The sequence below is a fragment of the Xylocopa sonorina genome, chromosome 4 (assembly GCF_050948175.1).
Source record: "Xylocopa sonorina isolate GNS202 chromosome 4, iyXylSono1_principal, whole genome shotgun sequence".
NCBI classification, from domain to species: Eukaryota; Metazoa; Arthropoda; class Insecta; order Hymenoptera; family Apidae; genus Xylocopa; species Xylocopa sonorina.
The window spans coordinates 4,534,082-4,560,521 of NC_135196.1; the positions used below are offsets into that span (position 1 = coordinate 4,534,082).

Here is a 26,440-nt window from a genome sequence, read left to right on the forward strand (position 1 = left end):
AATCGTGTTGCTGATTTACAGGGTGGATTTAAATTGTTCCCAAGCCGCCACGGTAGGCGGTTCCTTTAAAAGGACACGACCAATGATTCGAATTTTCAGTAGGCTAAACAGAGTAATTGTAAATTGATTTTACTATAACAATTTTAGCTTACTTCTTTGTGTTGATAGGAATTTGTTGAAAAGTTACATCTTTCTTTATGCTTGAATTAAATTTAATTTGTTACACAGTTTCTAATTTTGTGATGTTCTTTATTTTAGGTAGACTGTCAATACGATCACATCAGAACACCAATCAATAATGCTGTAAACCTTCGACTTCCTCGTTTTCTTCGAAATAGCAGTAAAATTGTAAGTACCGTGTAATATTCCTGTTACAAATTATTCGCAGGTTTATTTCCTAATTAAAAATCCATTCTAGACCCACGTTCAGAGTAGTAATTCATAAAAGTTGCAGGCTTAATTGCCAAACCAAGATAAATTAGTAATTCATCTGTGATAATATTTTTATATTTACGTAAATAGATTTTACGAGATACTTAACAGATCGTGGTTAAAGGTTAAAAAACCCGACCGTCGTTAAAATCAATCCACCGTGCGATACCAAAGAACGTTCCTTTTTTTTCTTTTTCTTTTTTTCGTCAAACGCAATTTATTAACATACTCACACCCGATTGCTTTCGCAAGTGGTGCCAATAACGGTCGTTTACGTCGCGACTCCACAGAAATCGATTTCCTTTTTTTTCCCTCCACGGCCGCAATTGGAACGATCGTAAACTAAGCAATACCTCTTGCCACGTGTGCACGTAAAGACCAACACACGCGTGTGTGTGCACCGGTTTACGTCCAGCTCGTATGTATCGCATCCCAATTGTCGTGGAAGTATAGCACGATCGAAAAGAAAAATTTGAAGACGAAGTGAAAAATACGAACGGCCAAAGTAAATTTATTTTCACAAAGTAGAAAAATATTCGTTGCACCTGGAGATCGTTCATACTGCGAGCGCATTTTCGCGGAAGTATAGCGCGATTTGGAAAAATCGACGACAGAAATAAAAGATACGAATGGCCAGTCGCGTTGTTTTAATAAAGCAGCGAAAATATTACATTTGTTGCGCGTAGAGGTAATTTATGCTGCAAGTGCAGTGCGTTATACTGGATATATAGTGACGAGCAACGAAACGGCTGAGACTAGTATGTTTCGCATAAATACAAACAGTGTGAAAGCAACTGGAATTATTAGGCGAGCACAGAATTTATCATGGACATATATCGTACGGAATGTACCATGGTTAGTATCTATGTATATACGCTGCAATGTCCAATCGCTGTAACGAAGAATTTCATTCGCTAAGTGAATATCTTGCATAATCTCCATTTCGCATTTTTCCAAATTTCAGTTTCAAGTTATGAGTTGCATTATTATGCGAATCAGTTATGTAATTACGAAACGTTTATTATCGCGTTCGTAGAAAAAATTAATTTTCCGTGAAATTATGATGTTTCGTTTAAGTTTCCATTTGTCTGTCATCGAATATATCGGGTAACCTGAAAATTCTTGAAATATTTGTCCGCCTTCGAGCACGTAGCTAGGTGTCATCGTAAAGCGCTAATTTAGTCAGTGACTTAGCAGTTATGTCTACAAATGCGAAAAATGTGAGCCGGAAAAGGTGTAAACTAGCATGCGAGTTTTATGTGGAAAGGCTCGCAGTCACGGTTCGACGTCGCGTTAACTAACTATATGTGTAATTACGTAAAGACTCGATTATTTATCGATCACGCGAAATCTAAATTTCGTCGTTCATTAATTGGCCAATCGATATCGAATCGAATTAGTTCTGTTTACTATTCATTGGCATGCTGTGTCTAATCGTGACAAGATTAACGAGATCGATATTTTACAATTCTAACAAGAATTTGTTACAAGAAATTTCGTTCACTTCTAATGAAAAATGATTGTCAAATAAAAAAATATTTCGCAAGTAAATTTATGTACAGCGTGTCCCAGGATTCGATAAATCTAAGGGCAACATTTAAGGGATGATCTCTGGAATCATTTCAAACAACTTTTCACTTTACAAATTATTCTATTAATTTGCATACTTTCATTTCGATTTTAAATTGTCTATAATTTAAATACAAAAATAATGAATATTCTACGAAAATAATATGAAAAATCTTTGAACGTCGATCCTTTATTTTTAACAATCATCCACAGATTACTATTCTCAAGAACCTTATTTTACGAGAGTACACAACGTCGTTAGGAAAAATTAATGCAAACGTGGATTAAAAGTAAATAACAAGTGTTCACGTACACGTAGACAATAGTGTGCGTGCATGAACGTCACTTCCTAAGTAGAGGCTGATAAATATCGAGAACATCGAACAGCTCGGTTGTGCTTGGTTTTAGTAATCGGTTCCTACACGGATTATACGCGGCTCGATTCGTTAATAATCACGAGGCATCGCCATCGCAAATCGGATTAATGTTCGCTTCGTTGACACTGTGTCTGCTGGTGTTCGTCTCGACGCGTTAATTAATGCGATGCGACGTCCAGAATAGAATCTCTGCGTTATTATTACGGAGCAACATTCGGCTCGAGACGGAAACGTTAATTGTCGTAGACAACGTGTCAGAGGACGATGTTAACGATTTTATAGACAAATCTGGAGACTGGAAGCTCGAATGTTACGGTTTCACAAGTTTCACGGTATTTTAGGAAGCCCTGTGTATTTTAGAATTGATTTTTTGGCACGAGAATTGACGTGAAAGATACGTCGTCGCAGTTGGAAATAAATGAACAGGATGATACGTGTATTTTATTTAACTGGTAGGAAAATTGTACTAATTAAAAGTTGTCAAGCAAATTACAGGGCTTGAAAGTAATCGGGTGGATCGCGACGGATTAATTTTCGCTCGTGTTTCATGTTAATTAAAAAATTTCTCTCGCCTCGGCGATCTCTGAACGATCGTTGCGCGTTTTTGAATAATCACAGTGCAGAATTAGCATATCTTGTAATACCGCGAGAAAGTATCGATGGAAATTGACAGTGTACTAATCGAAAGTTTTAAAGGTCAGTGAACGCGTATTCTAGCTAATCGTGCGCTTTTTCGCTTCACATCTTTAGTCTAATTAAATGCTTTTATCGTTCATGCAGATATTTTGCTCGATATTAAGTAAATATAATGGTGAAAGCACAATTTTGCTGTTATGTGGGTGTTCATATTTTTCCAAATATATCTAAAGAAATAAAACTTAAACAGAGATTTGTTTCAGCTATTAAATGTCATGATACATGAATTTTGCTTCTTTTTTGGTTCAAATATTTTATAAATGTGATTATGCATGAACACTCATAGTTATTAATAATATAACATAAATTCATATAATACAATAACGTTAATGTAAATATGATTTATTATCATCATTATACGTGTACGCATGGCAAAAGTTTCTGGTACCAAATTAGCTAGACTCGCATCACAAAACCGTAATCAACTTCCGTAGATTGCATTCTCGTGTTATTAATATACACATATCTCAATATTCAAATTCCAGTGAAAATGACACACTGCGGGGAATACCAGCAGATTAAAATCCTATTTATGGAAGAACTCTATATCACAATTTACAGCGTTCCCCCATGACACATCTACATAACTAAAACGAGCTAATCATATAACGAGTAAATCATAAAACGAGTAATCATTTCTACGGACTGATTTCCCCTTAAAAACTCGCTTCGCGCTAAATTCGCCAAACTCGCGACTACCAACAAAGCGCCAACCCAAGATAACCGATGAATCAGCCTGAACTTCCGGTTCACTCAGATATCCCATCGCAGCGCGAACGATGCCATCAATCAGACAGGAACGTCAACCTTAATCTGTTGAAACGCGAGACGAGCTCGATCAGAGATCAACGTTCCAAAGGGCGAGCGCTGCCATCGTCGCGAAAAAAATTTCGCCCTCCCCCGCGAGGTTCGAACGAAACACGCCCCTCGAGTCTTAAATTCTTTGACGACTTCCGCCTCACGCGGGCTCGAGCGGAATCGCCGCGTTTCCCGCGCGAACGACACGCACACGGTATCAAGCGTAATCGCACGCGACGTAGATTAAAATTGCACGTGGGTGTCGGTGGGCGCGTTGACTTTCGTACGGATCGGAGTGCACGTAGACGAGCAGAGAGAGAGAGAGAGAGAGAGGCCTCACACGCACAGGGTTTCAATTAAGCACGGACTCGCGACGGATCGAAGCTCCGTGGGGTCAGTGCTCGGTCCTATTTCAACGACGCTCGAGCCGCTTTCATTGGCTAAATTCTATTATTTATTTACGGCCGGCGCAGCTACTCTCTATCGGGCCTGAGAAAGCGGAAAGAGCCGTGGCTTCCATGGCTTCGAAAAGACACCGGTTCTCGCGTGGCTGCTCTCGACGACAGGTAAATGCGCCGCGGGGGTGAATGAAGCGCACGGGGGTTGGCAGCCTTGGAAAATGGGATTGGGGATTAAGGGGGCTCGTCGTCGAGCCTCCTCTTTGCTAATGGCGCGGGTAATTGTCGCGGAGGCGCAGTGTTCTTCGAGATTCATTAATTAGGGATATTGGATGTGCCTTTTTTAATGGGATTGAAAGTTGAGAAGAGGTGGTGCCGGGGTTTGTTCGCTGAAAATGGTACGAATGATTGTTCCAGTGAGGTGTTCTTTCAGAACAATTAATTAAAGATATCGTATCTTTTTATTTCTCGTAGAACAATATTTCTTGTGTAATCTTTGATTATCTTATCTTAAAGTACGTTAATACCAAATATTTATTAACGTATGAAGGTATTAATTTAATTTCTTTGTTATAAAAAATTCTTTAATTCTTTGCAGTTTGTATCATAGTTGAAATTTTACTTCAGTACTGTTTCCACAGAGATTGCTAATTTGTTATTTAAATATTCATATTTTCATAACCAGTAACACGTATTCTTATTAATATATTAAAACATACATTCTTATTGAATTTTAATATATAAAGAATACTCAGAGACATACTTAAAGCAATCAATAACTAAATTAACCGTTCAGTATTCAAATTACATTTTCACGCAAAAGAAAGAAATACTTTTGACTTTGACGCGCAAAACCCAGAAGCAGCAAGGCAAAATCCACAACTGAACGCAGAACCGTAAAGGGTTGAAAGAAGAGGCGTCCAACCTGTTAACCGCAGAACACCGAACGCCATACAACTTAAACGTGTCCTCGAGATACCAACAAACTCTAAACCCGTCGCGAACCACGCTGCCATAGCAAATCTGTTTCAAAGTAAAGTGAACAAAAGCTTAAATTAGTGTTAAACTTTTAACGAAGCTCTACTCGGGGCCCCAGAGTGGTCTCGTTGCTTTCGAGCGGTGTTTCACGCCCCCGCGGTAGAAAAAAGTCAACTCGACCGTCTAATTACCACCGGTTCTCTAGGAATTAAGTTGCTGTTTGAAATTTACCAGGCCACGTTGGGTTCAAGCGTGCCATTCCTCTCGCGTACCAGCGCGCCGTGATTTTCGCGCGATTAAGCGGCCAACGCGATTAGAGTCGAGTTCAGCGAGTTACTCTGGCGATCTTCTAAAAATTCCAGATTCGCAGTGGGTCACGACTTGAAATCAGAGATCGTCTGTTCACCTTTCTTCACATTTCAAACATTTATTTAATTTTAATTCATTAATTTTTTTTATGAAGAATGTGAAAATTCTATATAATTCAATCTTAAAGCTATGAAGAGTCACTATTGCGAAGTTTTTATAGAAATAACTGTATCGAGTATTGTTTTTTGTTTTTAATTGGAAATTACAATGTGATTTTCTTAAAAAAGTAGGTTTTGGGTCGCATTAAAATAACGCAGGGCAATCTTTTGTGATAAGAGATCTAAACTCGTCTTGTAGGAATAATGCATAACGTAGAAGCTCACTTAACCCTTTTCCGGTGGCGCATGCCCGGCCTATTTGAAACAGAGCACCGCTCGTATTAATAGTTAAGCTATCTTGCAACGATCGTCTATATATATATTCTGTTGAACGCTATTTTTTATTCATGTATGTTTCTAAAAAGTTTTAAGGTAAATTTTAACTTGCTGTTCCTTTTCGCAATTTTATAATTCTGTAATTTAACTGAGTAGTTAAGATAAATTTTAATTAACTTACTACTTTATGACTGTTAGCAATTGAAGAGTGCATAAAACAGTCAAGAGAGTTACATGCAACGGTAATAAAAAAAAATGTACTTTACCTGTTTTAGCATCGAACGAAAAATTAAAGTAGTGCATAAAGTGCCGAGCGACAATTACATAATTTATGAAGTTTTAAGGAAAGGGTCGTAAAAAATTTGTTTTAAGAGGTAATTACGGAATTAAAAATGGAACACGTTGAGAACTAAAGAGAAGGAATTTATGATTAAAATTTAAATGTACTTAACATAACGATGTATCGTTGCTCGGCGCTAAAAGGTTTAATTAAAGTGTCGTAACTTGTCGAAATAATTTTACGGAATACAGTTACTGTTTATGTTGTTCCTGTAGATATGTCGAAACGTATCGCATCATTTCCGTTACGCAAGGAGTTTAGATAAATGAAGTAGAAATTGCGACAGCAAACCTACAGATAAAAAGAAACCATTGGTAAACGCAAGAATCACGTTGCAAAATCATTGGCCGCTACTGTTCCTACACTGGCGAGGGACAATAGAATCCAAAAAGGAAATCGTTCGATGCAGAAGTCACGTGTGTGTATTAAATGCCATTCGATTATCAAATTATGGATGTTCATACGAATTCATATTTTCATGGAAACAACGAAAATGCTGGACCTCTGCAGAAATTTATTTCATCCCCTAAATATTGGGTGGACAAGAAAGTGTTTTTGGTTTCGTAGCGCGAAATAAAACACATTTCTATGTACAAAACCTAAATCAGCAGCTACAAACGAAATTACGCACAACCTTGTCGTTTTGGTTCCACACATTTTGAAAGAAGTAATTGTTACAATTTTAGGCAGCGTGCAGAAAGCAAATGCACTCTTTCTCGAAGCCTACTTTAAATCACAGTGACGAAATAATCTCTGGTAGATCGTTACGAAATTTGTAGTAATTAAACGTGATCGAAGTAGTAAACGTAGAGATCGCATGGAGTTTAGCACACATCATGGTAAACGCACGTGCCTTCAGATATGATTCAGAGGCTTATTGCTTCAATACCAGCAATTCTTCTTCTCTCAGCTATCATTACGAGTTGGAGAAAAAATTGATTAGACACGGTTCTGAAAAATGAATTTCGAATATTTTCAGATTACCTCATCAAATATCATAAACTAGTACATAGACTATGTCTAATCCATGGCTGGTGGCTCTCAAGTGGTCCAGTTATTCATTTATAGATTTTACATAGACACTTTTTGTATGCATTGAAAAATTGCGGCTCACTTCACACAGGGTTGAATCTAACTGCGCTAGAATATTATTTTTCGTAGTAATTCGTGTAACGAAAATTTCCATTTTAAGAAGATCAGAACAGAAATGAAACAACCTTCTCGAAACGGATAAGACTTCGATAAGTTCAACGTTAATATCGATTTCCGTGCGAAAAGTTGAAGAGAACCGGCGATGATTCACAGAGGTAAATATATCTACCTCTGGAAGCCAACTTGATTACCTTTTTACGTCGTTTTGCATAGCTGGTGGACTGCTCGTCGCTTTCGAGCTTTCGCGCGGCAGCTCCGCAAGCGGGCCGCGCGTAATTCCAGGCGAAAGGAAAATCACGCCGCGGCGTGTCGTAACGCGGATTCGATTCACGGTCGAGCCGGCTACCGCTGGCAAATGTGACGAAATTCCTCGCCGATTTTTACCCTCGAGGAGAGGCTGAGCTGGCATCGTCGAAGCAATGCCCGTCGAATCTTTCGAGGGACTGTTTCTTCCGCTCGCCACGATGGAAACTCGATGGTGGTCGGGGTAAACTGGCAAAAGTGGAATTCCCAGCTCGAAGACTGCAAGTTTGGTCGTGAAATTTCGTGCTCGCGCGTACAATTTTCTGAGGATTCTCGTCGTTACTAGCGATTTTCTCTCTCCTGCAAATTTTCAGAAGGAAATTTTGATCAGCGGTTTCGATCGGACATGGACGCGTTGCGTCTTTGCAAATGTTCTTTTTGTCGTCGCCCAATAGCGCATATATTTTATATTTTTGTGGTTTTATAACAATTCCAAAAAAAGATCGTCGTATAAAATTCGTAAAAATGCAGATAATTAAAATAAATAAACTAATACGAATTCTAAATTTAACATCTCTCTGAGAATGAAAATGATGAAGAATGTCTTAAGAGAAACGAACCTAACTGTATTATACAACTACGTGTACGCATGCACTTGTTATATACACGGTGTGCACAAAAATCATTCACTTTTGCTGTAGGTCTCTCTTCATACTTCGAATTTCTCGAACTGTACAATGTAATGAGACATTTTCCAACGAATATTCTTGTAAAAATTCTCAACCGTGCAACACAGTCATGTCACTGAATTTATGCTCCTCGCTAATGTTAAAATCTACGTACCATTTGTGTCTTAAGCCGTCGCTAAAATTCCTCCGCGCAATCTTTATAGCTAGCCAATTTTAATGCGTGAATCTTGCTCGGCTCTTCCAATTCGAGCGACGAGGAATGTCCACTCGTTTCGAGGGAACGGTATGAAAAAGTGAGTTTAACGCTCGTCCAACATGTCGGGCAGATAACACTGTTCCGCTAGATAGCTAATATAGTGTCGTTAGCTGAATTCCCATCGCGCGTGCATCTCATATTCGCCAGCCGCGCGAGATTAAGCTGGCATGCGACGCGTAGGTTATTTCAACCTACGCGACGCAATCGTTTCACTTGATCAAGTGCGGCTAACAAGTTTTCCGTGTCTAATTTTATTTTTCACCGCGTAACGTCTCATTTGAGAGGAACGATGCGGCTATTAGGGACGAAAAATGCGCGCGCGGAACGCTTCCTGTTGACACCAGCGCCGTCGATGATTAATCCTGGACGGAGTTTGATAAAGTGGCACGGACTCGAATTGGAGAGCTCGCGAGAAACGTTTGCTTTTCTTTTTCGTGGATTTTCATATCAGTTCGAGGAGGTACAATTGCGCTGTTGAGAATTTCGTGTAATTAGAGCAGTAGATAGGCGCATGGAATTTGAAAGAAGTTTAATAATACATGTTGGTATCGAAATATGGGTCACTGAACTGGCCTGACAAGTGGAAAGCTTGCATTATGCATGCAGAATAGAAACAAAAGGCAAGAGACTCTTTCTTCGTTCCAAAATACTTCGCGCAGCCTTCCATTCTGTTGCATAACAGACATTATGTGGGGATCTCGTTATCGATTGCAATTAATGCACACCTTGAACAATCTTTACAGTGTGAAAATAACAGAAATTGCCTTCTCCTTCAGAATTTCTTAAACAAGATTTGGGCTTCTACTTCTCAGAAAACGTAGCTTTCAATATTATTATTCTTAATTTTTATTTCGTTATTTCAGAAGCACTCCGTTCACCTTAACCCACCGTTATTTTGCGAACACCCTATATAAACAAGAATAAAATCAGAACGATCGACAGATCATTTTAATACACACTGTTGTCATCGTTTCAATAATTTCGCTAATCAAAAATAAGAAGGATCACGAGCAAACTCTCTAAAGTAAAAAGTCCTCAAGTTCGCCAAAATGGCGACGCGTCCGTCCGCGTGACCGAGGTGTTTCTCGACGGTGGACAAGCAGACGCATTATGTAAATACTCGTGGGTAATAGTTCTGGATGCACGTGGAAATATCTGTGCCGTGTAATATCGAAAATTATAGAGACGCCGCGACGTTTGACGAGGGTCGGGGAAAGCTGAAGAAACTTGGTAGTACGTACGTTACGTCACGTTCGATAGGGGAAACGTAAAGAGTCGATGGGGCTACCGCCGTGCCAGAATGCGCCGATTCTTTTTGTTCGGAATAACGAAGGCGTAACTGAAAGCAGTGAGTTAGGTGGGAATCGTTTCGTCGAAGCAAATTGCCTCTTACCGCGTTCTAATGCGTCGCTTTTTTAGGAAATTTTACACCTGCTCGAGGATGTTCCTGCGAATTTTTGCAGACTGATTAGCTTTCCTAAATTAATCCATTTTAAAACACGAAGGGAGCATTGCTTTAGTAAAAATTAATTTTTAATTGATTACTCTATAATTTGGACATTTCGTTCAATACCAAAATCGAAATTTATATAGTAGACCAGAATCATTATGAGACTATCTTGGTTTTCATAACAGTTTCAACAACGAATACCTGCATCATAACTATTTTCACTCACACTCTTCTCAAAGTATCGACATCAATCTACTTTGTTGTTAAAAAGTCTATTTAAAATCAATTTGCGGTTTCGAGCATGACTTAAGTACCGTAATATATTAAAATACACCGATCAACACGTAGTATACAGATATTGCATCTATTATTTTGCAAATGCATCGTTGATCAGAAGAACACACAAGCAGCTGATATAAATTGTTCGTTTTAGTACACAGTCACCGTCTGCAATCGATCACGCAATTTCCTATTAGCGATTTCATTCATCGTACACGCGTGTCAAAGTCCGATAATTTGTAGCTGAATCTATAACAGGATCAGATTGCCCCGTATAGTTTCGCGTCGTGTATAAATTCTCTTTCTCTCCTTTTTTTAAATCGTCGCGTTATTCACCGTTCTACGCTCGGAGATACGTTTGCCTGCGTCAATAAATATCCTATTTATCTCGTTCCTTCGAACCTCACCCTGAAAGCGCGTGATCCGTTCCACCTTGTATCCTGGATCGCGATTATTCATCGATTTGCCTAGTTATTCGTTACTCTTTTTCCCTATTCAGCTAAGCGTATTGTAACGCGCGCGTATCTGTCTGAACAGCTCATATTTTCGATGGAAGAATTTTTCGCTTTCACCGTTTAACGTTGTTTCAATCCACGGTAACGACCGCAGGTTTCTTTTCGCGGTGTGTTTACAGCGTTCTTTACATTTCTGCGGTTAACCAGCTGAGAACATCGTTAATTTTGTCCTTTTACAGAAATAAATTTGCACGTACGTGATTCTGCTAAAAAACAGGGGTACGAGAGGGTGGCGAAAGGGGTGGAATAATATAATCGATGATGGAAATTCGAATTCGAAATGGCTCGAAGCTAAAGCTCAATCACACGATACACTTCGCGATGGAGTAATAAAATCGTGTCATAATTAGTGGAATAAAATGGCGAGCGAGGGTGGCGAAAGGGGTGGGATAATATAATCGACGATAGAAATTCAAATTGTGGCTCGACATTAAAATTCAGCTACACAATGTACCTTGTAATTAAGTAACAAAATCGTGTCATAATTGGTCAAATAAAATGGCAAGTGAGGGTGGCGAAAGGGGTGGGATAATATAATCGACGATAGAAATTCAAATTGTGGCTCGACGTTTAAACTCAGTTACACAATGTAATAATACCGTTACAATTGAGTAATAAAGTGACATAATTAGTAGAAATAAAACAAAATAAATTCCACGTAATACCAGAGAATTATGTAAACATTTTTTATCAAGTTATAACGCGCCTTAAATTATAAGACATTACTGAATAACAATCTTGAATTCTCATACGAAGATATCAATCTTTCCACCATGGAACGAACTCTCCGATCCGATATCCAAAAGCTGCGTTACTGGCAAGCTCCATTTACATTCCAGCGGATCCGTAGCACGCGTCGAACGACCGAGCGAAACGGCGCTAATTTCTACGTTACCTAACGGGGCGCGTTCCCGCGAACGAGCAGGCCGCGTTAATGGACAGAACAGCTCGAACTCGTGTACCCATTGATCGTGCAACGGACCATCATTTTTCCAGGACCCATTTCACTCGAATTCTGCCAGCTGGATGGCGACGTATACGATTTATGCGATATCGAGTGCGAGAAATGGCTTGAGCAGTTTTGTCTCTTTGCGCGACTCGTGGATTGCGACTAGTTATGTAAAGATGATCAAGTATAATTATAATACATTTGAAAATAATTATTAATAGTTTTATAACTGACGAAGCTGCGACAAATTCTTTTTAACTCATCACGGGATACAGAAAACGTTTCATTTTTACTCTCCGGGGTTGTAAGTCCCAGATTTTAACGCAGTTGTTCGCGACACTGTCCGCCAAACTAATTTCGAATTTACAAACAAGTATAAAATAACTAATGATACTTAAGTAAAGCGCTAATAATAATTAAGCATCAAGTCAAGCGCAGACATAGTTCAGACCTCTTTAAATCAGTTCCACTGCATACAAAAGCGTTCGCAGCTCAGCAAAAAATTGTCCAAACTTCTGATCTCTCGCAGCAGATGCGTCGATCGCGTCGAATCGCAGAAACGTGCTTATCATTCTTCGTTTATTATCGAAGCCCCCGTGTGTAGTACGTATCGAGCGCGACACCTCCTCGCCGCGGCGACTCGAGTGAAAGTAGTCGGAATTCTTGCGGCCAGTTTACGCCGAGGGTTCGCCTCCCGATGAGGCTTACGCAACGCGTATGGTAACAGGTGTATTACCCGTGTAATAACGTGCCCCGTGGCTCGTTCGCATTTACGTATCGCCGCTAACAATGTCGCGACGCGTGGAAAAATGTCGCGGACACGAGGCGTCGCGGTCCGTTCGAGCACCCGCGCGGATCAAGGCCCAAAACACGCTGCTGGTGGGTGGCTAATGGGTCGCGGCGGATTCGATCGAGATTCGAGCTCACCACGCTCTGAAGGGAAAGTTCGCTTCGAGCGGTACACGTATCGCGCGATTGTTTTTAACAGTTAACACGTTGAACGCCGCGTTAATTTTATATCGATCGCCCGTGGCGCCAGCAGCGACTCTTTATTATGCCACATGCGCGTACGGTAGGTGTTTTATGTACGAATAAAATTATTTTTATGTGTCTCGTACCGGATTCATTTTTTCGTGCCGTTGTAGCAACGATGGTAGCTCTGAATAATTACTGTGGTACCTTGGTATATGTCTGCTTTGGAATGTTTGAATTTATAATAATATTTTAGTGGGTATTTTAGGTGATTTTTTAAATAATTAGCTCAGAGGAAAAATTAAATTAATAATCGATTATAGTGTAGAAGGTGATTTATTATTGACTGACTGGATGGATCTAATAATCTAACTCGAAGGTAAAAAATAGTTATCCACTTTGACTTACACCCCCTTTAACAGCATTAAAATGGCTCCCTCGAAAATCGTTCGAGTCATAATCGACGCTGTCTACCTAATGGTTTCTCACCGTTGACGAAATTCGAAATTGTTCACCAAATTGAAGGCATCAGGCGTGAAATCAAGAATTATGTTGATTTGCTAAGAGCATAGCCTGAAACTAGGTGGAAAGAAAGTTTTGTAAAATTACCAACGCGAGTTAACTTCGTATCCGTCTTTATTACTATATTGCGCAACGATTCGACTTAATTGCGCGCTAATTCCTATTAACTCACCGAGAGATACATTTCAAACGTCTGAATAGTTCAGTTCACTAGAGGGCTGTCACTTTTGACAGCACAATCGATAAACCATTCGTTGTCAAAGGTTGCTTGCCTTCTCGAATCGAATTCTTTGACGATTATTTCTAGAAAAATATCTGGCGACATTTCTGTACACGTAACATTATAAAAAATCATAGGAAATTCGTGAAATATTTTTCATTAACTATTTCTCAGATTTTTCTCTCTGCACCTCGAAAACTGAAAAATCAGAAAAACGATTTAGCATATATGAATGTCGAATTGTTTAAAAAAAATAATAGCACTACTAAGACTACTAGATTTATACAATAAACGTACCACGATTGTTCAGACAGTTCGTAATTGGTTTAGAAGGTTCAGAGTCAGAGATTTTAACCTTGAAGACGAGGAACGAGGCGACCAGCCATGTTCTCCAGGTACAAATGTCATCGAGACCTTCGTCGATGACAACCCACGATTCATTGTCCGTGAGATAGTTGATACATTGAATATTCCACGAACAACGATTTATAATCATCTCGTAAAGCTGGGGTAGATGAATTCCTGCGAGTTGTACGAATTCATTAGCAATCGACGAAGAAACAATCTTTGATTCCTCTGGTCTAACAAAAGAGATCCAATTTTAAAGAAATTTGTCATTAGGAATAAAATGTGAATTGTTTAAAATAAAATCGAACGCAAATAGTTATGGTTCAGTTGTAGTATGTGACCCTTTCGTGGTTGCACTAACTCTGGATTTAATTTATTAAAGGTTTTGTTATCTGTTTAACGAAACTGAAATTAATTGTTATTTATTACAAGTTACTTCTATGCACGATAGAAGGATTAATATTGCAAACTGTTGCCTTTAATTTCCAAGCTTTATTTGTCGCTGCAATGCTAGGTCGCTTCATTAGGGTGCTGCACCCCATCTTCTACACTTCCGGCTGTGCTTCATTTCACCCTACGATCGTCTTTCACAAATGATTTTCTGTACAATAAATTCTATTCATCTATAAGACAAAACGAAGAAATATTAATAAAAACTATTGCACCCAATCTTACTCAAACTGCAATAATTATTATTGAATTCTAATTGAAAACAAACAATTCTTTGCGTCAAAGAAATTGATAAAAAATTCAATGATACTCATATTATCCTTGTCTAACGATTAATTTTATTATTCATTCCACCCCATATATTCTCGTTTTACAACCCTGCGAGAAATAACTCTGAAAGCTTGGCTATTAGAAGTAGCGTGCAGACAATCAGCATTCCCTGGCAAGAGTCGAAAGGACATCGTTTAACGATCGTTTCTCTCCCCAATCGAAATCGGACGTTCGAGCTAAGTACACTTAGCCCCCGGTACTCGCGATTGATTCACGATAAATTACGTCTGTCGCGTTATATCAATCGGTCGCCTCTTAAATTGCCGGTTGCGCAAGGCACGGCGTTCGAATCCCGGCCCACAACGCGCATACCAAAGATCGACGTGTCTATTGAACGCTCACGTGCAAATTGCTACGCGATCGGATCGCCGGCGTTGTTTTCCCAACCAGTCGATAGATGTGTTCCGAGAAAGTCGAGAATGGAGACACTCGGCTGTTCAGGAAATAAACGGACTCTGTTTCGCAGCGGGGTTCGCTGCGCTTCGGAATCCCACGCTGGCAACGGCTGAATTTCTGCTGCAAGCGATTCGATCGCGATTTTCGAGAAATTTACGGTAACAGCATTTGACATCCCAAGTTGGACGGTTTTGAAACTCGACAGTTTTTTAAATAACGTTTTTCTGTGATCGTTGTACACTTCATGGAGTCTGAATTGTTCTGAACGATCATTCGAAAGAGATTCTACGTTAGATCTTCAATGTAATTACAGAGGGGAGTTGGTATTTTAATTGTGCGTTTTTAACCTTTTGCACTCGAATGGCGATTCTTACTTGTCACGATGTTCCGCGTGGAAACTCAAGTGGCTGAATTTATGCTGAATTTCGTTATCTTCAGTTCATAGAAGCGAAGTATTGGTTCGCGAATAGATCGCTTAGGCTGTTTATTTTTTCGCTTAGGAAGTGACATTGTGACGTAGAATGGAATTAAGATAAAATTCGTCTAGGACTGTAGTCCTGAATGCGATGTGTCTAGCGTTAGTACAGTTTCGACAATTGTAGCAAGCACGCGTATCGCGAAATTTTGCGCCATTCGCTTTTAAAGTTTCAAGGCGAATTTGATTTTGAATTGATCGGGAACTTATTTATTCATGAAGAAATTGGTGGTAGAGCAAATGTAAACAGTGATGACGTATCGGGTGTGAGAAGTAGAGAAATTGAAGTAATAGACAGTGAATCCGGAAGTAGCAGCGATGATCCACAAGATTCCAGCAACTGAGAATACCTTGGTAAATGTTTTGTAAAATATCACACTAAATGCAGCTACAGAACTTGAACTACGATAATTATGTTTGTCAAAATGTAAACACAGTTAATATATTAAAATATAACACTTTCGTATGTTAATTTGCATTGAATTGTTAATTTGTATAAAAAGTCGTTGAGTGTAAGGAGTTAAAACTTTTTTGTTGCTATATAATTTAGCATTGTAGTACTAAAGAAGGAGATACAACAGTCATAAAATCTAGAATAATTCGATTTAGATTGTACGTAAACGCATTTGCATTAGGACAATTCCACCAATTGGTAGTCTTTTTATAAAAATGAAAAAACAGTTAAAGAAACTGAATTTTTCATTTCTCGATGATTTACTGTAAGAAACACCAGTTATCTATAAAACGATGTGCTCCAATAACAAGTATCACTTCACACATCAAGTCCATGTAAAATTGAAGTCACTGGTCGCACCCACTTGCTATCCTTCTCCCTAAATTCCATCACTATCCCGTCGAAATTGAACCGCGAGCCACGATCCCTTTCAAACACAGGCTGCAATAAAATCTACATTCTACTTCCATCGCGTGCACCTCTACAATAAACACATTTCTAATGCAAAACGAAATTAAGGAGAGTAGGAAGAGAATATGAATGAAAAGCAGGAACAAGCAAGGAGCCTTATCTCCACGGGCCATTGTAGCCATTCAACGCAGAAGATCTATCAACGTGATTAATCTACTCTCGAGAAAGGGATTCAAAGAAAGCACGTGCACGCAAAATCGATGGGAGCAATGGGCAACCGGTATATAATCGATGAAACAGGTACAAAGCAGCGCTGGCAAACATTCGCGCGAGCGAAGACCGATTAGAAACACCGTGACCAAAGGCATTTCATTTCTCAGCCGCGGTGGAATTCGTGTTAACGAGTAATTGAACGTAAAGGGGCGTTCACGGTGGCCGTATCACTTGGACCGCGTCGAGGGGCCAGCGTATCGAGGCCCCGAATTCGTAACGCCCGTTATTTATCGCCGCGATTATTTTCTCTGTCAGCCGGTTAGGCGTTAATTTCGAATTAACTTCTGACGATAATTGATGCGCGTCCGTTGCGTATAATCGCGGTGTACCATTGTGGATACGACCGCTATCGGGGCCATTATCGTAGGTTCTGATGCGAATATTCGGTTCGAGTTAATGCCCGGGATAATGGGGGCTAGAGGCTGTTCGCCTGTGCGTATCGCGGGCTTTCATCTTGGATCGCGTCTCTGAAATCGAGTTTCTTCAGTCTTTTCTTTTTTTTCATCGAGCTTTCGTTCGATTCAGCGATCTCAGCCGTTTTTTGCTTTCGATTTTCGTCGTGTCGTTCTTGCGTTTCGCGATGGATCTGATAAAGTGAACAGCGGAAGGGCGTTTAACAGTAGCTGGTGTGTTTTCAAATTTTCTTTAGCCAAATTCTGAATTTAAAAAAATAATAAATATGTATATATATTTTTAAATATTGCATATGGCGTATTATGAATTAAATTGTACAATAAATCATGAAATAATAGAAGCTTTTTGTAAGTAATAATAATTTTTCTGACAGTAGGCAATGAGAGATGGCGATATATTTATGCAGTTGTTATTTTCCATTAGAAATTTAAATAAAAAAAGAAAATGGAAACATTTTTCTAATAAAATAAAATTATTCTCAGACATCCACAGAGTAGAATTTTCTGAGATATTGTATGTCTTGCATATTAGAATGGAACATTTTGAAAGCACTACAGAATATTTCAAATTGTCCATCTTTACCAGTCCATAAATCTCTGTGATTGAACGTCTTTTCAGAAATCTACCAAATTAATAACAAAGAGGAATGTACGTATGCATCCATTGTCAGAATTAATTGCAAATATTCTAAATTCATTTCGTTTCGCCTTCTCAGCCTGTGTTGCACACGTTTCACGCGAGAGGCACGCATTCGCCGGGGACTTTGAAAGTTTAACAAGAGAACAAGTGGTGCAAAAATGCAAGGTCGTAGCGATTTTACACGGCGCGCAGGTCCCGTGAGATCTATCGAGAATGCAGCCGATCGATCTAAACGAGTGAAAGGCTGATGAACGTGTCTGGCACGCGTCATCGCCGTAGAAAAATAATGACCGTAAGTAAACCAGCTGCCGCGTGCTTTTATTCAGATTATTACTCGATGGCTGATTAATACCTCGCGTCGTCGCTGTCCCTGGAAAAATGCTGGTCGCGTGCGCTTGAATTCGTCGAGTGCATCCTCTGCATTAATCGTTGTTTGCCTATCATCTCGCAGGCTTATTTTCTCTCTTATTTTCCGTCATTTCCTCTTTTTCAAAAAGTATTATTTTAGTTGAAAATTGTAGTACCTATTTTAATAGAACGATTTTTCGCGGTTCTAATAAAAATTAGTCTTGTGACACTTTGCAATTCTTAAATTGTGGAATTAAAAAATAACTACCTTTATTTAATTTTAAGTATTACTGCATAATAAATATTCTTAGATTATTGTATGAAAAAAGTGTATGGATAGCTAAGGAAGACTATTTTATTGCAGAAAAGATTCTAAAAGATTCTCTTTTGTTATTTAAATCTGGAAAATAACTGCACGAATATGCAGCGAACTTAAATTGTGTCAGAGTTAATCCTACTGAAACATTTAGCAGCATAGTGTCATCAAATTAAACAACTATTTGTTGAATTACTATGGTCAAACATGTTCTCCATTATGGTACCAAATGGAGAACATAACAGTTAACGAAACTCAGTCTGCTATCTTATTCTGTCTCAAACATTTATTCTAATTAATTAGATCTCCTGATACCATTAAATAAATATGCAGACATGTATATTTTCAGTATAAAACTACCTGTTTCTCGCATTAGCATAGAGAATACTACAATTTCCTTTTATTTGCCGCTAAAGAGTAACAAAACAGCAGTAAAGCAGGTAATTATGAGAACGCTCGGAAAAAGAGCTGGCGAAACAAATTTAAATGCGATCCAAAAGAGGAAAATGGTGAAAATAGAAATGCGCAGCTCGTCTGATTCGCGTTCCGCTCGCGGCGCGCGTATTTCGACATCCGCCAGACTTCCTCGTGCATGCTGAAAAGGAAAAAGAGATTCGATCGATTAAAGGTAATTAACCGACGTGTCTTTCAGCGGTGAGTTTTTCCTAGCCTCGATAAGGGAAATTGCCGATTAGCCCGCGACGAAATAAATATTATTCGCTCCTTCTCTGGCGTTCTTATCGATCCGACGAATGGAAAGTTCGATTAACCGAGGCGGCGCGAGCCGCGATACAAATTTCTACGCCCGCCGCGAATAAAGCACCGGCGTATCTGTTAATGATAGTTAAAAGCAACGCGCGGAAAGTCGATAGGCCTTTTTAGATCGCGTTGTGTAACGAGTTATTGCAAACACACGTAATCGGCTCGAAAATGTTAAAAGGAACGCGAGCGGCGCGGTATGCGGGGTGAATTGAAACGCAGAAAAATTTCGAATCGAATTATACATCGCCACGGTGAGTCACGGACAACCGTTCGTGCTCTCTTAATTATTCCATTCAAATAGCACCGCGCATTTCTCAAATCTTTATCGACTCGAATTCGTATGAGCGCCAGTATTGCAGCAATTAAAGTTCTCGCTCGTTTAAGAGCGAATTAAAATGTTCTTTCATTTTTTTTTTCTTTTTTGTTATTCACCTGATCGTACTGTGAACTAATTTTTGTATGCTCTGTTTTTATACTATTTCAAATTTTATTAATAGCTAATTATTGTGTTGAATGAAGATACAAGTGAATTGTCAAAGAGATTTATCTGTAACTCGCTTTATATTTTTTCAAATAATTATTTAGGTGATACACGTTTCAATAATTTATATGCAAATACATTTCGTTGATTGAGATATTAAAACTCTCGTGTATTTTGTTTTTGGCTTGGAAATATTACATCGAAGTTTGTCGTCAGACTTTCTTTCACGCGTAATTTGTGCTACAACGTAACATAGTTCTATCTAATCCTTTCACAGCGTAATACTTCAGGCACGAGAAAGTTATCAAACAAGATATTGCAATTTGTGTACTTTACAGTGTATCGAATCGGGTATGTTCTACATTCAGCATTGAAAGTGCGAGCAATATTTACGATAAACGAATAGACGTTCGAGAAACACTTTCTTCATTTTATTAAATCATTAATCTTTTGAAATCATGTTTATTATAATATTTAAAACGTTCAGTTAGTTACGAATTGCGTTAAATCATGTCGATTACATTCGACATTATTGATAGAAATATTGATGAAAAAGCTGATGACTGATATATATTGTTAGACGAAGAATATATGAGAGATAGAAATTCGATGACGTTCTATTTCTAACATCCACTCGGAATAAAGGACTGAACTTCCGCGATAAAATCTCGTTAGATTTCTCCTCTGTTTAGAAATCTCGCGGTCTTGGGGTCAACCGCGGCGCACAGCATCTGCATGTCTGCGAGATGCCCGTTATTATGTCGGCAATTTAGAGGCAAGTGAAATTTTCGGCGCAATCATCGCTGGATGCCTCTTATGCAAAAATAGGAAAACTGAACGAACTTCCGTGATCGCGAGATTTCTCTTAATTAGAAATTTCCGTCGAGTCGAACACGCCATCGTGACGTCGATATACTTCTTTACTGTCGTTGATACAAATTTTTGATCGAATGTAATTATTATATAGAAATATAAAGTACAAAACTTGGAGGTTTATTCGAAGGCTGTATTAGGATAAAAGGAATGATATTCAACTGATGAGGATATAGAATTAAAATGTTTGCAATTTAATAAAAGGTTTAAAGAAAATCTCATTCTATTTGGTAATTTTGTTGAAGCTTTAAATGTAAGCTTAAGAAATTTCTATGATATAAGAAAACGATTAAATCTCTTCTCCAAGTGCTCTCAAATAAATATATTTTCAAAATATTAATTACTCAAAATCCATAAAACCATTTTTAAAACTCGTTTAAATAACCATCTTTATACATTAGAAATTCTATTTCAAGAATGAAACAATTTTTCCGCGAATCATTTCAATGATTTACTCGATCTTGACTTACCTCATCATTCTAACAAAGTGATTAATCGTCTCGAATGAAATTATTGCAAACTCACGAAAGGCTCATCCATAAACTGCCTACATCTAATTGCAAAAATTAGTCGCATCATGAAACCAGCGTCTACGCCATCCGTAGCGTCACCCCGGAAGTGATGCTGCTCGATGGCGGAGCGGACGCGACGCCAAGAGGTCCTTCGAGGCGACAGATCGAGCGTTCGAACTTGAAAACGGCTGTTACCCTTCGGATTTCGCTTGGAACGCGGCTGAAAACGATGGCCTCGATCGTTGCTCGTCAACGCGTGTCCTCGCGTCACTTCGCTTGGCACGTGCGTTACGTGAAACCGTGCAATATTCCACCGATGGCATAAAGATGCATTACAGCCGCGCGACAGACGGAGCGTGGACTTTCTCCAGCCCGAGGCGTACTACGCGTGCACAGTACGCTTCCTCTCGTAAGTTTGCTTACTCACCTGCCTCTACACGCGTGCATCTTCTTCCTCGTGTGCCTTGAAAGTTGATAAATATCGATCATTACGGACGATACCTCCAATTTTATCGCTGCACCTCGATTAACCCTTCGCTTCGCAATCAGAAGTTAAATTCGTGGTGTCAATTTTTGTATCAAATGAAGAGATGCGGTGCGTACTTTTGGTGAAGTCTAGCTCGCATTTTAGTTCAGTGAATAATTAATTTTACATGAGTTTTAATTGTACGATATAAATTAGTAGAGTTGCACAGAGTTTAACGAGAGATTCTGTTATACTTGTCATTAGTATGTAACAATATTAGATTATTTAAGTATCACTGCGACTGCGACTACGAGTAAGAATGAACAGAAAATAATAATAGCAACAGTTTGTTGTATTAAACGACGTTTGTTTATTATTACATAAATGCAATTTTACGCGGACGTACTTGTCACCAGCTCGTTCGCGATGGGTATAAAACGGTCACGGAAATATCCGTTAATAGCCCGATGAGCTTTCCCTTGCTCGCGGATATATCCGTCAGTAGCTCGCAAAGGGTTAAATTGGAAACTCGAGGCTGCTCTGCGGTTCGATGTAACTCGATCTAAGGTAATACTCCGATTAACGGTTTACCGTTGGTTTGATCTGTTAAATTATTACGTCGACCCTTTGTAACCCCGTCAGACGTGAAAATCACGTGCTCGTGTGCTCATCTACGTAATCGAACTTCACTTTATCCATTTGTCATGTAACACCATTTTATTCTCTTATTATATCATTATGTATTATATCCTATTAATAAGATACACAACTGACTTATTTAGGATAAAATCTGCTATTTAAAGGTTCAAATGTTTTTTTTTAGTACCTTATATTTAACAAAAAAACGTTTAAACCTTCAAAAAGTAGATTTTATCTCAAATCAGTCAGTTGCAAAATTGAAGTTTTAATATCTTATATATAAGATATTAAAAAAAAAAGTTTAAACCTTTAAATAGTAGATTTTATCCCAAGTCAGTTGTGTATCTTATTAATACTACACAGTTACAAAATGTTTAACGAAGAAATGCCAGATATACATTTTGTATATAGTCGTGCTTCAACTGCACGTCGTCTTTACATTGACAAGTTTTCTAATCGAAGAAACCAAGTAAATTAATCGCAACGAAAGTAGACAAAAATGTTTATATCTCGTAAACGGTCCACTTTGTGCTTACAAAGCATGTTTTATTTGACACAGTGTCTTCTACGTACCATAGAAATATCGAATGATCGTCTTTTCGAACACTCTGTACATATGTACGTAACAAATGGTTCGCAGGTAATATTACTGTACAACAGTTCACGAAGTAATCAACAGAAACCGAGAAGAGAATTCCTCGTTTACGTAACTCGTTAGAAAAAATCTTTTTTCACGGATACGTTGATTGATGGGGTTCTTAATGGCTAGGAACTCGGAAAAAGTGATTTTTCTCCCTATTAATCGATCGACGCTTCCATGGATTCTCGTCTGCGGTCTTCCTCGGCGATACGAAACAATTTATCATTACAAATTGAGAGGGGAAGCGTTTAACGTTAGATTTTTCGAGGGAAGGAATGTCTGGCTTGAAGTTTAATGTGTTGGAATCTTGATGGACATAAACATTCCCACGAAAATGTGTTGCGTGTTCGAGAACGGTATTAGATATTTCAATGCGATTAAATTCGAGCATAATTCGCCGCTATTATTACAAATTACGTTGCTACTGCGATTTCATTCTCGTGAAAGTTCATTTTCAAATGGAAACAGTGGTCTAATCGAGAACATTGCTGCGTAGGTTAAATTGATGACGAGTTTCGCTCGTACCGAGAAAACTGCTTCCGTTTATAGAAAGTGGAAGAGGAAACGAGGCTGACACGCGTGTGAAAGGATTTCTGTTTAATTAGCTCGACGAAACGACGCTTTTGGCCATTTTTTTATGTTTCCGTCACGAACAAATGCGTCGTAAAACGCTCGAATATAAAAGATTTTCGATGGATGTTTCACTCGAAGAAATTTTATCGTCAACTGGTAGCGTCGTATTTTATAGAGAGGAAATAATAAAACAGCAGGGATTGGTTTCGTGACATCTTTCTCGATATTGGTTCTTGCTTTAGTGGAAAGTGTACACCTGCGACACGAATATTTCGTGTGAAATTCGAGACAGGATTTTGATCAAACCCTTGTCCATCCGTCTATACATTAAAACAGTGTGAAATGTAAAATATGTAGTCTGATGAACAAAATATACAATTGAAGAATACGCATTATATGCAAATAAAATTCTAGTTTCTGAATGAAGAATCTCAATTTCGTGTTCTGACGTACAAAAGATTATTTTAAAATGTGAATTACTACATTTCTGGAAATTGCATTTCATCCATAATATTGTATCAATCTGAAAAGTCAATGTTGAACAATAATAAATAACTGATTTTTAATTTTGCAAATTTCAAGTCTAAATTATTGAACAGTAGCCATACAATTTTAGAAATTGTTCGAGTAATTAAACACTGTAACCCGCACGAGTTCAAGATGCAAATTAAATGATTACTCGCGCACCTAAATGATTAAGAAACTAGAATATGTATGCGCAAAGACTTTAACAAACATGAAAGCTATAACGATAAATCTTAATTCAATTCCCTTCGTATCAACTTCTACGCGATCTCGCGTTGAAATTGATCAACGATTCATTAAGTTCGCGTTCTGAATTCGCAGAACTCGATAGTGTCTCTCAACAGATATCTATGCATCAGTATAACATAGAACTGAGCACTATGTTATTTCCTCTGCAAGTAACTGAAGTATAAAATAATAAAATCGATTCCTAGAACACCCACTACTTTCAGATACTTGATTACTCACTTGGTATCGTTCTGTGTCGAATCAAAACGATTCGATTCCACCCAAAGGAAACCAGGCTCCAGAACACTTTCGAGGAGTAGTGGAAGGGATGGATGGTCGAGAAATTTTAATTTTCCATTTCGCAACGCGCCTCATCATTCATCATTCCTGGTCATAGTTCCATTCGTTCGCGTATATGAATATTTAACAAAACGTTTCTCGCACCGATTCGGTTTATCCTTTCATCGTAGCCAGACGATCGTTGCGTTTCTCTTTCGCATCCCAAAAATTTGTGAAAAAGGATTCCACTCGTCCTCTAACAGTGGAATAATCGAAGCTTGCCAGGATGATGGATTTTAAATTATAGAAATCGTTAAACTCCATCGTCAATTCTTTTCTTTTAGACGAAACATTGCATATACAGTATAATCAATTATAAAAAAATTAAAATTTGAAGAAATTTCACGTTTCTCTCCACTTTCACTTTTAATTTCAGTTTAAGAAGGCAAGTGTTGTTTAACACCATTTTGGTACCATTCGATGGTCTTGATTTCATGGTTCTTTAGCTATACAAAATTACAAAATCGTACTGTCTGTACGTTTAGGATATGTCTTTTTGTGTTAATAAATAATGACGTTTCATTTGGTTGAATTACAGTATAGTTTGAAAATAAAAATGGAAGAACAGAGAGACGATATTTACTCGCTGTACGCTTGCAGAAAACGCCCATGCGTGATTGATTAATTGCATATAGTTGTCAGGAACAGCGGAACAACAATCAGAATTCACTTAGTTTCGCAATAGCTACACGGGCAATATATTTGAAGCCGGATTCTGGTACCGCGTATAATGGCTACCGCACGCGCGAAACGCATTCGCCACGACCAATAAGGAACCCAGGGTAGGGCAAACTTAAGGCTTCAGGGTTCATTATCGTCTTGTCCGGGCGACAGGTGTACGAGCCGTGGAGTCGTTCGAACGGCCAGTTTTCCTGACTTTTACGACAGAACGACACTTTATAAACGTACGAATAATGCTCGTTCGCAGGTTCCATTGTCGTTAAATGGTCTTCTAGCTAAACGGCGATTCCCTGGGATGGGCTCGAGAGCGTTGGGTGTTTCGCTTCGACTGGTGAGATTCGAATGCTTTGGTTAACATAATTAATTCCTTCCTGAAATCGATGTATTCTTTTTTTCTTGAAGAAATTAATTTTGTTGGACAAAATAAATTTGTTGAAAGCAAAGCTTTGACAAACGATGTATGTTTAATCTTTATCTGATTACAAAATATCGTAGTTGAAAAAGCATAATTACTGTATTTGGAAATGCAATTTTATTTTTGTTATAAGTGTATTTTTTGTTTTTAAATGACTTTTTGTACAGTTTTCGAAGGATACAGCTTCCTTCTTTCCCCGTCATGGTTTCTGTCAACAATCAGTTAATTGTTCGTGCTTTCTCCCGCGTGTAACTACGATTTCTAAACCTACGGTGAATGAAAGATACATTCATGCGATAGACATTCTTCCGTTCCTCCGAGTGCTCTTTTTGGAAAGTAAAAGGAACTCGATGTTGCTAATCGAAGTTTATGTTAATTTATTAAAACAAGGAGGGTAATTTACGCGAAGGATCGACAGTATTTTGCAAAGTTTGCGGCGGATGTTCACAGGAAATCGGTTCAAGACATTCTGACCATTCATTTGGCTGGTTGACTGGCTAGAGATGTGCATCACGCTCTACATACTACACGATGTCCGTTATTCTGGATATTTTTTTATTTTTGCATACCATGTGCATTCTCTTGCACTTTTTACATATTTAAATTCTTGCAGGCACGTGTTGAACCGCAATCTAACTGTAATATGTAACGTTTATTCATTTATTTTTGTGGAACGCTTTAATGTTCAATCTTTCTTATTAAATCAAAACGCTTGCAACGAACGAGTATATCGTAAAAAATTCAGTAGACAGTTGTGCAAAATCTATAACTTCTAAGTATAAAAAATTGAAATTAATAATGCGTATGTGTATTTCTACATTTCTATTTTACATATATCTCATTAAAAGATTCAGAACTGAAATAATTTCGTATA

The 26,440-nt window shown here is 38.4% G+C and overlaps 1 protein-coding gene across 2 annotated transcripts in view; it reads left to right on the forward strand.

Annotated features, from left to right (window-relative positions):
• Positions 1 to 258: 258 nt before the first annotated feature.
• LOC143423255 (uncharacterized) overlaps positions 259 to 26,440 on the forward strand; it is a 56,183-nt gene continuing 30,001 nt past the window's right edge. For both annotated transcript variants that reach the window (XM_076894447.1, XM_076894448.1), the window contains exon 1: positions 259 to 348. The gene's annotated coding sequence lies outside the window, so the exon portion shown is untranslated. The remainder of the gene's footprint in view (positions 349 to 26,440) is intronic.